Below are 15,448 nucleotides of genomic sequence, written 5' to 3'. Positions count from 1 at the left end.
GGTATTTGGCCGGGCTGATCATTAGGTTGAATTCGGCCAGTCGGGAGAAGAGGGTGTGCAGGTGAGACTTGTGTTGTGTCCAGTCTCTGCTGGCGACAAGAATGTCATCCAGATAAATGAACACGAAATTCAAATCCCTGCGCACCGTATCCATGAGGTGCATTATGTCTGGGCGGTGTTCTTGAGCCTGAAAGGCATGCATAAAAATTCGAACATGCCGAAAGGGGAGATGATGGATGTTTTGGGGATGTCATCTGGGTGCAATGGGATTTGATGGTACACGCACACCAGATCGACCTTGGAGAATACTCTCACACCATGCAGATTGGCCATAAAGTCCTGAATGTGAGGGATGGGGTAACGGTCAGGTACTGTCATGTCATTAAACCGTCGATAATCTCCGCAGGGGCGCCAGCCATCGGAGGCTTTTGGGACCAGGTGGAGCGGCGAGTCCCAAGGACTGTCGGATGGACGAATGATCCCCAGTTCCTGCAGATGCGAGAACTTCTCTTTCGCTATCTGGAGCTTATCTGGTGGGTTTAACAGTAATGTACGATAAACTGTATCAGACACTGTGACACCAGGTTCACAGTTGGGAGAATATTTAACGGTGAGATACAGTAGACTTTGGCAGATACTTTGACACCAAGTTTTCAGTAGTGAGAAGGTTTAACAGTAATGCATGATAAGCTGTGGTAGATACTGTGATACCAGGTTCACAGTTGGAAGAAGTTTTTACGGTAATGTAATATTAACTGTGGCAAATAAAGTGACACCAGGTTCACATTGGTGCAAAGTTTATGGTGATGTACGGAAGACTGATGCAGATATGGTGACACCGCATTCACAACGAGGAGAAAGAATATCAGTGATGTGCAATAAACTGTGGAATATACTGTGACTCCAAGTTTACAGTGGGGAGGTTGAACTGTGATGTACGATAAATGGTGGAAAAAACAGTGATGAATGGGTCAACTTGGGGAGAATGTTTAACGGTGATGTACAGTCGACGACTTTGGCAGATACTGTGACACTGTGTTCACAGTACTGAGAAGGTTTAAAAATGATGTACAATAAACTGGCAGATACTGATACTTGGTTCACAGTGGGGAGGAGGTTAATGGTGATGTACAGGAGACTATGTAGATACGTTGATACTGGGCTCAGAGTAGGAAAAAAAAGCTTTATTGGTGATGTATGGGAAACTGAGGCAGTTACTGTGACACTGGGTTCATAGTGGGGAAAATGTTTGACAGAGCTGTACGATAACCTTTGGCGAATAAAGGGACACCAGCTTCATATTGGGGAGAAGTTTTAATGATGATGTACACTAAACTGTGGCAGATACAGTAACACCAGGCTCACATTGACGAGAAGGTTTACTGGTGATGTACGGTAGACTGGCAGGCTCTGTAACACCGAGTTCACAGTAGTGAGAAGGTATAATAGTGATGTACGATAAACTGTGGCAGATACAGTAAAACCGGTTTCACAATGGGGAGAAGGTTTAATGGTGATGTGTGGTAAACTTAGGCTGATACTTTAACACCAAGTTAACAGGGTGAGAAGGTTTAACGTTGATTAACGGTAGACTGAGACAGAAACTGAGAGACAGCATTCACAGTAATGTGAAGGTTTAAAAGTGTCATAAACTATGTCAGATACTGTGACAAGATGGTGCAGAGGGTAGACGTGTGGTTCCACCCTTTCGCAGTTAGACTATTAAATGCTCGATTTTAAAAGTTGTAAAAGTGATTAAAAATACTGTTTATAGACTTTGGAATAGTGGAGGATCGAAATGGCTGCAAATGTGAAAAAATCGAAAACTCAGTTACAGAAGAAATTACCTTACAAAAGTGTTGAAGAACTGAGGCCAAGTTCAAGTTGAAGTAACAGAGTTGTCGACTGGAGTCTCCAAGCCTCAGAGGATTCCTGCCCAGCTAAGTATTTCGTCGGCGCTAGCTTAGCGATGAATTCAGCGGTTTCGACTCGTGCACTCGTGAACACAGGCGTGAGGGCGAGCCAGCTGAACGAGGACAGGCACGTGAGCCTGCAGCATTGCCTGGTGGTCAGGAGAGGTACAGTGTAGCATCAGATGACGCACCTGCGCAGTCGGTGGCCCTACCGGGCATGTGAAGTGCGTCAAGGGTATACAAACCTTTGGAGAAGGTGTGGGCTGTGGGGGAGCCTGAGCGACGGTGAACTGACGAGGTCGCTCACTGTTGAGATAGGCATGCTGTTGTTGAGTGTCCAGACCTGCAGCCGCACTGGAAGAGGACCTACTGCTTTGGAACAAGAAGAGAGCTCAACTTCATTAGAATTTGAAGAACTGGGGACTGCGGCAAAAGAAGGTCAGCCTCAAAGGCAGGTGATGGATCCTGGACTGGATTCTGTGTTTCCAATTCTGGAAGGGATTGCTCAACTCATGGAAGATATGGCAAATATGTCAATGCAGATGACTCATCAGATGACTCAAGGATTTTTGAAATGAAAACTAAAATGAACACTGTGTGTGAAGAAATAACTTTTATGAAGCAAGATATTAATGTAGTTAAGAGTGATGTTACGAGATGGACACAATCAGTGGATACTGTGCAAGATCATTTTAAAAAGATTGAGGAGGCTTTCTTGAATGCAAGAGTCAAGTGGAGCGTAATAGAGAAAAAATGGAAATAGTGGAAGATCCTTTTGTAGATTGGGGGATTCAGAAGAAGGAATTATTGAAGAAGTTTGACTCATTAGAAAACCAATGTCGTAGAAATAATGTTAAGATAGTAGGTCTTCCGGAAGATATGGAAGGTTCGGATCCGGTGAAGGTTTTGAAGAAATGGATCCCAGAAGTGAAGGGCAGGTAATTCGTTCCAGATGGACTGGAATTAGATCGAGTGAACAGAGCGTTAAGGAATAAACCGTTTCCAGGCCAATTACCACGAGCAGTTTTGATTCGCTGTTTTAAATAACAAGACAGAGAGGTGATACTCCGATTGGTGGTGCAGAAAACATGGCAAAATCAGACTCCACTGATGGTTCAAAATAATAGGGGTTTTTTAATGCAGATCTGAGTCAAGAAATTATCAGAAGAGACCGAGAATTTAATTCAGCCTAAGAAGTATTGTGGCGAAAGGGATATAAATTTGCTTTTCGTTATGCGGCAGTATTGAAAGATTTTTATGGGAATTTTCAATCTCAGTTTTTTGAGAATGACCATGATGCTTTAATATTTGCTAATTCATTGCCAGATGTACGAGGAAATGGGTGATCGTCACCATTGTCACCAAAGGGAAGGGTCAATGGGAATGGAAATGGGAAGATTGGAAAATATGGAAAGAATGGGAAAAAAGTTGAATGGATGCAAAGTCTTCTCGATATTGACGATCCGGAACAATCATTGGGACTGGAATCACTGGGTTGAATGTTTTTGTTTCAGGACTTTGTGAAAGTCTGACTGGGGGTGGGTGACACTGAGTCCTTTAGTCACCTGCTACTTGTGGACTTTACCACACCCAGATTTTTAGGGGGCTACTACTTTTGAGTATCTTGTTTTGCGATTGATGTTTCTCTTTTTTTTGGAATTTTTAAAATAGGTGGGATTCGAATACAGTGAGACTTAGAAGGGGAGTATTATTTTATAGTAGGATTCACATTTGTGAGAAGGTTTTAGAGTGATATAATATGAACTGTGTCAGATACTGTGACACTAGGTTCACAGAGCGAGAAGGTTTAACAGTGATGTATGGTATGTTGAGGTAGATAATTTGACACCAGGAGTAAAGTGGGGATCAGGTTTAACGGTGATGTACTGTAGACTGAGGCAGATACTGTGACACCAGATTCACATGAGAATAACGTTTAATGGTGATGTGCGGTATGTTGAGGTAGATAAAGTGATACCAGGTGCACAATGGGGATAATGTTTAATGGTGATGTATGGTAGACTGAGGCAGATACAGTGACACCAGGTTCACAGTGGGGAGGAGGTTTAATGGTGATATACGGGAGACTGAGGCAGAACTGTGCCACCAGGTTCACAGTTGGAGAAGGTTCAACAATGAGGTAGGGTAGACTGAGACAGTTATTGTGACACTGGGTTCACAGAAGTGAGGAAGTTGAAAAGTAATGTCCGATAAACTGTATCAGATACAGTGACACCCATTCACAGATGTGTAAAGGTTTAACGATGATGTATGGTAGACTGATAAGAGATACTGAGACAATGGGTTCACAACATTAACACAGTTTAACAGTCATGTACAATTAACTGTGTGAGATACTGCGACACCAGGTTCAGAGTGGGGAGATGTTTTAACGGTAAAGTACAGTTGATGTTGGCATATACTGTGACGCTGAGTTCAGGGCAGTAAGAAGGCTTAATGGTGATGTGCGTTAAACTGAGGCAGATACTTTAACACCAGGTTCACAGGAGGAAAAGGTTTAATGTTTATGAACGGTAGACTGAGGCAGAAAATGTGAGATGGATTCCACAGTAGTAAGAAGGTTTAACAGTGATTTACTTTAAACTGTGTCAGATACTGTGACATCATGTTCACATTGGGGAGAATGTTTAACAGTGATGTACGGTAAATTGAGATGGATATCGTGACACCGGGTGAACAGTGGGGAAGAGGTTTATCAGTGATGTACGATAGACTGAGATCAATCCCGTGACACCAAGTTCACAGTAGTGAGAAGGTTTAACGGTGATGTACAGTAGACTGAGGCAGATACTGTGACACCAGGTTCACTTTGGGGAGAAGGTTTAACGGTGATATACTGTAAATTGAGATATATACCGTGACACCAGGTTCACAGTGGGGAGAAGGTTTAACGGTGATGGACGGTAGACTAAGGCAGATTCTATTACACCAGGTTCACAGGGGGGGGGAGAAGGTTTAACGGTGATATACTGTAAATTGGGATATACACCGTGACACCAGGTTCACAGTGGGGAGAAGGTTTAATGGTTATGGACTGTACACTGAGGCAGATTCTATTACACCAGGGTCACAGAGGGGAGAAAGTTTAACATTGATGTACGATTAACAGTGTCAGATACTTTGACATCAGGTTCATATTGGGGTGGCAGGCAAAGTGACACCAGATTCACAGTGGAGAGAGGTTTAATGCTGATGTATGGACGACTGAGATCATTACTGTGACATTGGCTTCACAGCAGTGAGAAGGTTTAACAGTAATGTACAATACACTGTGTCAGGTACTATGACACCAGGTTCACAGTGGGGAGAATGTTTAATGAGATGTATGATAAACTGTGGCAGATTCTGTGACAACAAGTTCACAGTGCGGAGAATGTTTAATGGTGATGTACAGTAGACTGGGACAGATATACTGACGCTGGATTCACTGTAGTCAGAAGGTTTAACAGTGATGTACAATAAACTCTGACCTATACTGTGACATCAGGTTCATATTGGGGAGAAGGTTCAACAGTGATGTACGGTAGAGGGAGGCAGATACTGTGACACCAGGCTCATTGTATTGTTCATTTATCTAATTTATATGCTCCATTTTTTTGTGGCAACTTCCAAACATTCCATAAACTTCTATTCTAATCAGATTTTGTTCATTTAAATAGGTCACCACTAAAATCCCAAATTGTTTGGTCTCTTAAGTACGCTGCACAAAATTAAATTCTTTACCTGGGTTTGGTTCAACGGCATTTCAGTCTGCTTCATTATTTTTTCAGCCCCTCGTTTTGTGCTTTCTGCTTTGCCCAGCCGATTTGCCAAATGGGCATCCAACTCTGTCTTCTCAGCTTGACGCAACGTCTCCTCTGTAAACTTAAGCAAACCAAGAAGACTGAAGTTAAAATTTTCACATTGGCATTTTCAAACACAAAAATGACGCTGTGAGTTGCAATTTCACATCAAAATCCCACTTGCTAAACTTGCAAGCAACTGAATCGCATCTGGTTTGCATAATGTACACACCCCTTTTCGGAAGAGATAACGGACTTCAGATGCTTGGACGTTGAGTCACAAAAACATTAATGATTCCCTGAACAACACACCTCTATCTGAAAACCAACAAGAACCTTCCCGAGTAGTAAATATCAACAAGACATAATATCATGTAACCATTGTGTTTGTGTCGTTTGAGAATTGCATTTCCATTCAATCAGAATTAGAGTTTTGGGTGCCATATTTGAGAAAAGATGTGCTGTTGTTGGAGAAGGTCAGAGATGATTTACTGGAATGATATCAGGAATGAAAGGGTTAGTGTATCAGGAACAATTGTCGACTCTTCGACTGTACTAGTTGGAGTACAGAAGGATATGGGGGTCCTCAGAGGCATTTCAAATGCTAGAAGGCCTGGACAGAGTACATATGGCAAAGATGTTTCCCATGGTAGGGGATTCTAGGACAGGAGAGCATAATTTCAGGATAAAAGGGTGTCAATTTAAAACAAATGTGGAAAAATTGATTTTGTCAGTGGGTCATGAAACCCACGTGAGGTCATTGGCTGTATTTAAGGCAGAGATTAACAGGTATTTGATACATCAAGGAATTAAGGGTAATGGGGAGAGAGCTGGGCAGTGGGGCTGAGTGGGTGAATGGTGGAACAGACTTGACGGGCCTACTTCTGCTCCTATATCTTGTGATCTATATCCTGCTGAAGAACTAGACAAATCCTCCTCTTGTATTCCATTCTTAGAAAACATTCTGCATCGTGGTTTTATGTCACATGAACCCATTTCCGATTGAATCCCATGTTACAAATAACCCATTGCAAATTCTGCATTGAGAGGACTGCAGCTTCCTCATTTTAAAAATTGTTATGGAGCAGCTCAAATGAGATTTCTTGCTTCTTTTTTTGAAAGGGTTAAAATAGAATCAAATAAAATAGGAAAGGGAAAAGCAGAAGAATTTATGTACAACTGGGAATCAAAATTAATGGTTGGTGATAAAGATACACAATTGTTGAAACATTTGATTAATGTATGGAATAAAATAAATGATGTAATTGGTGTAAGTGGATGTACATCACCTAGAATGGCTTGGATTCAAAATCCTCGTATCTTTTTCAAAGGATCATCAATTTCTGGACAGCGGGTTTCGTAAGGGGATAATAAATGTTGAAGATTGTGATGAAAGGGGTCAATTAATGTCATTTGACCAACTGAGAAATAAATATTATATAACTCATAGCAATCTTTTTTTGCTATTTCCAACTTAGAGCATATTTGAAGGATAAGTTAGGACCAACCATGTTGTACTGAAATAGAAATTCCTTATAATAGGAATTGTTAAAAAAATATTTGATAATGTCCTCTTTATTCCAAGTAGGAACCTTTAAATGAGGAGTTCATAAGTTGAGACAAAGGTGGGAAATGGATCTGAATATTGTAATTGATTGGCAAATATGGGCAGATCTACATAAGGATCTCAATGCAAGATATAAATTAGTTCAGTATAATTGTTTTTACATCAGTCATGTAGTAGATGTCAGCAAGGATTTTATCTGAAAGCTGCACCTGGAGTCAGGTGACTCAGGCTGTTGGATTTGAAAAGCTCCTCAGGAAGCTGATTTGGCAATAGAGATCACGTGATCCAGGGGAGTTGTATTAATTCACTTCAAATCAGCAATCTGGAACTATTGAGCAGAGTTCCACACTGCAGCAGTGAGGAAGGAATTCACAACTAGTTTTTCTTCTACAGTTATTTCTTTCAGCAGTGAAATTGAATAGAATAAAATCAGAATTATCAGATCAATGTTTTAGGTGTGATGAAGATGTCGCAACTTTCTTGCATTCAACTTATCTTTGTCCTAATGCAAGATGTTTTTGGGGGAGAATTACAATATTAATGGAACAAGTTATAGGAGATGTTTTTCCACAGAATCTGACCTTATTTTTATTAGGAAACATTGAATGAACAAGGCCCAAATTAAATCTATTAAAATATCAATTGAAATTTGTTAAATTAATGTTAGCGGTGATGAGGACATGTATTGCACTTACTTGGAAATCAGATATACATATATTTTTAGGGATGCCAAGATGACATGCAAATATTCAAGGTTGTATTCCTTTGGAAAAAATTACAAATAGCTTGAGAAATATATACTCCATGCTTTTGCAAATTTGGCACATGAATATTCAAATATCAGGCTTCAATTTGTAATAATGCCCTTTCCATCCCTCTAGACATGTGAGATTCTCCTCTTAGTTAATTTTTTTTATTTAGATTTTTTAGATTTCCTTGCCACCGTGAACTCTGGGGAAGCGGACAACTAGTGCAGGGCACCAGAAAACAGAAAGACCACACCCCACCAACATCTCAGAAGCAGAGGATTCAATCCACAGGTCAGTGACCAAGGAAGCAGACCAGTGAGGGGTTCTGCAACTGAAAGACCCACATAGGTGGCAGGCTGTTGGTGACTTGAGGAGAGGAACCCACGCAGGCTGCGGGCTTCTGGACATAGCAGTCAAGGAACTCACACCAGGCTGTGAAATGTTAGAGACTGGGTCTAAACTGGCTAAAAGGGTGTCAGATATCAGACCTGGGATACGAGCGAGTGCTAAATGGTTCCTAATTATGTCAGAGGTTCAAAAGTGGAGCTCACATTGCCAATGACTTGGATGGTCTGTGAGCATTCAAAGAGAATTCACACACACTCAGTGACTTCGCCCAGGGTTTTGGGTGGTTGGGGGGAGGTGGGGGAAAGCACTCAGTCTTTCTCTGACTGCAAGAGGCATTTCAGGCAATTTCTGCCAGAGGGTGCGTCTGTCTGCCTTATAGCAGGAAAAAAGCAATTTTCACTTTTATGACACTTTTTAATTACATGACAGTAAATTGTCTCCTGAAATAGAGAGAGGTTCAAGTTTCAATCTATTACAAACTCCACTCACCAGATTATACCTCTTCCCACTTTTTTTTGCAAGGACACCATTGATTTTATCACAACTCCTCTGCTGCATCTGTCCTGTGACAGATTATATATTTTACATTTTATATAGAGATGTTTTTGAAAGAGATGGATTGTAGGAGTCGTTAAGGTCACAAACAAACACATACACTTCACAAAAAAGCTCTTATTTAAAATGCAAGAGCTTTGCTGAGAGTGAGTCATTCAGGCACCGAGAGCCTTTGCAAAGACAAAACAAGGAGACTGTTTTGCTAAAGAATTTCAAAAGCAGGTGTAAATGGATTATTGTTTTTAAAGCAACAGATGAATGGACTCAGAAGTATGGGTCCAGTGCAGTCATCTGGCTGGTACCAGTTTGCTGTTCTAATGTTTTGCAAGCAGAGAGGAGAGACCAAATAGGCTTTTTCTAAAAAAAAATGAGAGAGAGAGAGAGAGATGGCAAGATGGCATCTTGTTTTGAAGACAGGTTGTGAGTTCTTAGTTCAGCCTGTTGAAAAACTTTGTTGTCCATACAAGAGGAAATGGCGGGCTAGAAATTATGTTTTACCTGAAATAAGGGAAACAAAAGGTGATCAATGGTGACTTGCAGAAGAGGTTATCATCTGGAATATCCTGATTGGTCAAGTTTCTTTGGCAAGACACCAAAGTGGCTGATCAGAGGGAATCAGTTTATGTGTGTCCAATGTGCATGAAATCCCTCTCTGAAACCAACAAGAACCTTCCTGGAGGGTAAACATTTACTTTTAAGCACCAGAGCTTGGTGAAAATTCATAAATGTTGAATTCTATGCACAGTATAAGAATTGATAGACACTGGTGAACTTGGAGTTGTGTCAAAGAACTTTATACACATTAAATACACCTGCACTTAAAATTAGAAGGCGGTAATGGAAGGCTGTTAATAGTGATAAGTTAAAGTTTGATCCTGTTTTTTTTTGTTTAAAGAAAATTAAAAACAATGTTTGTTTAAGAATGAATGGTGTTATTGTTCAAAATCTTCCTGAGATCGAAAGTATTCTTGGACTGAATAGACATCTGGGCCAAATGGCTATTTAAGGACAATCTGTACATGATTGTACATCCTAAAGTACAATGACTACTTCTATCCACTAAAGATTGTTAAAGAGCAAGAATAGACAATACAATCACGTAAAATTCCCATCCATACAGCACAAAACAATCACACCTCCTTATCGGTCAGGAAGTGCCTACACTTCCCAAGGTGGCTGAGGAGGTCAAGGCCAATGGCTCTCATCCTGAGATTTTACAGGAGCGCTGTTGAGTCTCCTGTCTGGCTGCACCATTGGATGATCTAGTTGCTGTAAAGCATCAGACAGCAATGATGCAGAGTAGTGAGGATCACTGGGGCCTCCCTTTTTCTGTAGATGACATTCACTAGGAGTGTTGTTCAAATTAGGCTCAAGGAATAGTGCAAAGACCATTTTGATCATTTCACCACGTCCATCATCAAAATCTGGACTTACAGGCTGGGGAATAGCTTCTTCCCACAGGCTGTGAGATGGATGAAAAGTATCCTCTAAGTGCAATAATCCTCCAAATATTTATATATGTAGCGGCTACTTCAATAGAGCTACTAAAGCAACACACACATACCAGGGTAGTCAACACAAGACTGCTTTATTCATTCTTTACAGGCTTCTTCTATTTACAGCGTGTCCCGGGCTCCATGGGTCAAGGTGCGACATCATTTATGAGTTTGCTGCAGATCCACAGGACCACAGGTTTAAATTAAGCCCTGTGAGTGTCCCGTACCTTCCGGCAGGGGAAATCACAGATCAACGTGCCGTTCCTCAGCACGCAGCACCACGTGCATGCGGTCAAATAAATGGATGAGTTCCCAGCTGTCTGCCTTATGATTTCATGTGCCTGCCAAAGAACCTTGCCCTCTCGGCCCGCTACACAGCTGCTACACCTCCCCCAGAACCGTCGCCAGAAAGTAAAACAGCAGCTGCATGCACCTTAGGTGGACACCCTCATTGTCTGGGCTGGGGGCATTGAATGGGTGAAGCGGGATCCACATGGGCAGCGTTGTGTCTGTCCAAACTAAACAGCTGTGAATATCCCACAATGTCCAAAGTATACTCAAACCCATCCTTCTTCACCACGCAGAAAAAGCCCTCATACGGTCATTGTAACAGCACTCCTGGGTCCTGTCTGCGCACAAAACAAAATCAGCGTCCAGGAGTGGTGGGGCACGTTCTGTTAAGGGGATCCAAGCCAAAGGGTAGGAAAGCTTTGCTGATCACGATACCATGTCGAAACTGCTGAAGGATGTTCAGATCAGAGTTGGTGGTAAAATGAATGTCCCATGAAATTTTAAAGACCAGACCATAAACCATCTCTGCGGACAATGCAGATATATCTTGCTTTGAAGCTGTGCGCACTCCCAAAAGAGTGCATGGCAACTCATCAACCTAATTGGGACAAGTGAGTCGGGCCTTAAAAGTAGACTTCAGTTGCCGGTGGGAACGTGACTGAATTAATGTGGGAAAACCAAATCTGGCCATCCAGTTGACGATGAATGCTCTGGCCCTTGTCTCAGTGTCACTGGATGGCAACGGGATGACCTCTGGCCTCGCGTGAAATGTTCTACAACTGTTAGAATGTATCTCATGTTTTGACATTCTGGCAATGATCCCAGCAGGTCCACATGCACATGTTCCAACTGCCTGCATACTGTCAGTAAATGTTGAAGTGGTGCCTTAGTGTGGCACTGAATTTTGGCAGTCAGGCAGGAGATAGTCATCCAAACCCATTGCATGACGCCTTTTCTCAGTCCATGCTATACATATTTATTTGACATGAGCATGACAGATGTTCTGATGGACAGATGAGATAAGCTGTGTATCTGGTCAATAAGGTGTTTCCTCCAAGATGCAGGAAACATTGGTCTAATGTAGCCCAAAAACATGTCACAAAGTAAGGTTGGTCACCCAGTTGTGCTGCCCCCTGCGGTATGTCCAGGTTAGTAATGGCCATACTGTATGCCTGAACATCGGGGTCCATTGCCTGGACACTGGCTAATTCAGGAATATCAATGTCACACTGAGTATGATATACAGTCGGTCTGGACAGAATATTCATGACGAGATTGTTTTTACCAGATGTTATCCAAGTAGATCTAAGGGAACTCTAAATCTCTGCCCAAAGTGTCTATAACCCGCTGGCAGGTTTGAACAGCATTCTGCAACTCAAGAGGCATCCTAAGACATTCAAAAAGCCCAGAAGGGGTAATAATCACCATTTTAGGAATATCTTCCTTATGGATGGGATCTGATGGTATCTCATGACAAGATCAACCATGGAGAAAGCACAGAAATTGTGCAGATGGGAGGCAAAATCTTGCATATGAGGGACGTTAAGACAGTGGGTCTTATCTTGAGATATGGTCTGCTGGCCTTCATAAATCATAGCATAGACTAGAGTATAGCTGGAAAGTGATGCTGCAACTATTTAAGGCATTGGTGAGGCCAGGTTTGGAGAATTGTTTTCCGTTCCGGTCTCCATATATAGGAATGAAATAGATAAGGTGGAGAGAGTGCAGAAAAGATTTACAAAAATGTTATGTGGCTTACAACATCTCGAGTATAGAGAAAGATTAAGGAGACAGCGACTTTATTCATTGGAACGTAGACGGATGAAGGGGGTTATGATAGAGGTATTCAAAATTATGAAAGGAATAGATAGACTGCACGTGAGTAGACTCTTTCCCCTGAGGGCAGGAGAGGTTGGAACAAGAGGGCATGAGTTCAAGGTAAGGGGCAAATTTTAGGAGGAATGTGAGAGGATTCTTCTTCACTCAGAGAATGGTGGAAGAATGGAATGATCTTCCAGAAGAGATAATTGCGGCAGGGTCCTTTCTGTCATTTAAGAGAAGGTTGGATGTGTACATGGATATGAGGGGGTTGGAGGGATATGGCCAGAGTATTGGAGGGGAAAACTAGTGGAGTTGTTCATGTGAACTGGCACAGACTCAAAGGGCCGATATGGCCTGTTTCCATGCTGTAAACTGTCATATGGTTATATGTGCTGGGCTCCACGGGACAAGGTGGGACATCATTAAGAGTTTGCTGCCAGCGGGTTTGAATGAAGCCCCGTGAGTATCCCGCGCTTTCTGGCAGGAGACTCCAAAAATCGAAAAGATGAATTAACTATTTCCATGAGCCCTCCCCTTTTACGTCTATTTTTCTAAAAGCACTCAGTAATACACCAAGGCAGTAAAATAAAAACTCGATGCTGAGAATACTCAGCAGATCATCTACTGGAAAAAATAATCGGAGTTAAAACCTTCAGGTCGATAATCTTTCACTGGGATTCAGAAAGATGATCAAATAAACCTGATTCTCTTTGCTGAGAAAAAGAAGAGGGGAAATAACAAATTGAATACGTGGGATGAAAAGCCCGAGCAGCAGAAATGGCAGTGGTGCTGGATGAGTGGAGTCCACTCTTTGATCAACACATCTGTCTGCATGGAGGGGGAAAGGATAAACAAGACAAACACAATGCCATCACTGTGAGGTTCAATACGACAGCTGCAGAGAATCTGAAATGAAGGAATGGTAAAAATACTTGTTTTTGGATCAATGTGACAAAATTTGACCTGAGAAAAGAAAACAAAATTGTTTTGCTCTGCCAGAACTTTCTAGATCAAGGGGCACAATAAAATAGTCCAGAAGTCAACATTATGAAATTGAACAGAGAAGTTATACAAATCTGCAACAAGAGATAAAACATAGTTACATAATTCCATGAAAGTGGTGTCACAGGACGACAGGGTTCTAAAGACAGCTTTTGTCATCTTGGCCTTCATTAATTAACATATTGAAAATAAGAGTTGGGAAGTTATGGTGAGGTTGGATAAGATGTTGGTGAGGCCACATTTGGAGTATTGTGTGCAGTTCTGGTAACCTAGCTACAGGAAGGGTTATTAGCAAGATTGAAAGAGTGCAGAGAAGATTTACTAAGACGCTGCCAGATCTTCAGGAGTTGATCTACAGGGAAAGGTTGAACAGGTTGGGACTTTATTCCTTGGAGTGTCGAAAAATGAGTAAGAGATTTCTTCAAGTGGCACATGAATGGGAAAAAAGGCTGAGAAAGACTGCAGTGGACCCAATTGTGAAGGAAATATTTTGCTTTAGAAAAACTGTCAGTGGCCCATTTCCTCTGGAGTTATGAAACCACGCACAGAAAAAGTCAATGACGTAAATAGAAAATTAAAACATTGGTTTTCAAACTTTTTCTTTCCAATCACATACCACATTAAGTAATCCCTTACTAACAGAGCACTTCTGGCACAGGGATTAAGTGGAATATGATCCGGGGGGTGGGGGAGGGTGTGAAGGAGGAGTTTCTTGATGAAAATGTTTCTCCATCTCCGTTTTAAGTAGACATCCTTTTATTCTGAGGTTGTGCCCACTGGTCCTAAACTGTCCCACGACTGGCAAAATCCTCTCTATCCAGCCCTTTCACTATTCATCAGATTTCAATAAGGTCCTGCCTCATCCTTCTAAACTCAGGCGAGTCCAGACCCAGAACCATCAAATGCTCCTCCAACATTATTCCTCTCATCCCCAGGATCATTTTTGTTAATCACCTCTGGGCCATCACATCCTCTCTTAGAAATGGGTCCTAAAATTGCTCACAACACTTATTAGATCAGGACAACAAGAAGGTGGTCACGGGAGGGAAGACAGCTGCAGGGCTGCCTAGAGTCCACGGATTTGATGGTGTTCAAGGAGTCAGCTGAGGGGAGGGGGGATTGTCGTGGAAGAATGGCATCGGAAAATGACGTGAGAAGACACCTCTCCCTGACTAAACTGTTCAATACTCGAACTGTAGTGACTTTTTTGATTTTTATCAATGTTTTGAACAGTAATTTACTACAGTAGGATTCTGGAAATGAAGAAAGGAAAAAAGCAGTGTTGGGCACTGCCAGTTGCCCCAATAATCACAGAGACAAAGAATGAGGGGAACGATAGGCTTTATTAATCACAAGACTGCAGGCCCGGGTCCAAGTGAGGGAAGTGAAGGGATGGATGAGGTGGCTCGACCTTTATGGCCGGGTCACAGTGGAGGAGTTTAGGGAGGAGTCGAGGAGAGGATGACATCAGGAGGGTGGGCCATCCCATGCCTGTACTGATAAGTACATACAATACCATTTCATTACCAGCAACTTAGAAAAAACCTAGGTTTTCAACCTGTAAAAAGTGCAGAAGAAGCAAGCCCGACCTTCCAGAAGGAACCTCGGGAGCAGTTAGAGATAGATCCGAATCCTCAATGTGGAACTCGGGAGAAGCTGGAAGAAACATCCACATCCTCTGCGCATCCAGTGACGCAAGATGTCCTCAAGTTGTTTGGCCTGGCGGCGGGTCAGGAGGAGTGCGAGGTCTGCCGGAAGATATTGAAGGTTCAGATCCTGTAAAATTATTTTTGGAAATGGATTCCAGAGATGTTGGGAGTCGAGTCTTTTGAGATCGGGCTCATAGGGCGTGAAGGAGAAAACCTTTTCTGGGTCAAATGTCAAGAGCGGTTCTTTTAAGATG

General features: G+C 42.1%; 2 long non-coding RNA genes across 3 annotated transcripts in view; one reads left to right on the top strand and one right to left on the bottom strand.

Moving 5' to 3' along the window:
- Positions 1-519, top strand: part of LOC138750197 (uncharacterized) — a 29,626-nt gene extending 29,107 nt beyond the window's left edge. Inside the window, exon 3 of the long non-coding RNA XR_011349148.1 lies at positions 407-519. This is a non-coding gene — a long non-coding RNA (uncharacterized lncRNA). The remainder of the gene's footprint in view (positions 1-406) is intronic.
- The window catches only part of LOC138750196 (uncharacterized), a 49,676-nt gene that overhangs the window by 15,734 nt on the left and 18,494 nt on the right, over positions 1-15,448 (bottom strand). The window contains exon 2 of one of the 2 annotated variants that reach the window (XR_011349147.1): positions 5,658-5,798. This is a non-coding gene — a long non-coding RNA (uncharacterized lncRNA). Of the gene's footprint in view, positions 1-1,847; positions 2,347-5,657; positions 5,799-15,448 lie in introns of those variants that run through there. The other variant, XR_011349146.1, reaches the window with a different exon arrangement.

This window comes from Narcine bancroftii, unplaced genomic scaffold (assembly GCF_036971445.1).
Source record: "Narcine bancroftii isolate sNarBan1 unplaced genomic scaffold, sNarBan1.hap1 Scaffold_105, whole genome shotgun sequence".
Classification (NCBI taxonomy): domain Eukaryota; kingdom Metazoa; phylum Chordata; class Chondrichthyes; order Torpediniformes; family Narcinidae; genus Narcine; species Narcine bancroftii.
This window is presented reverse-complemented; position numbering and strand designations above follow the sequence as displayed.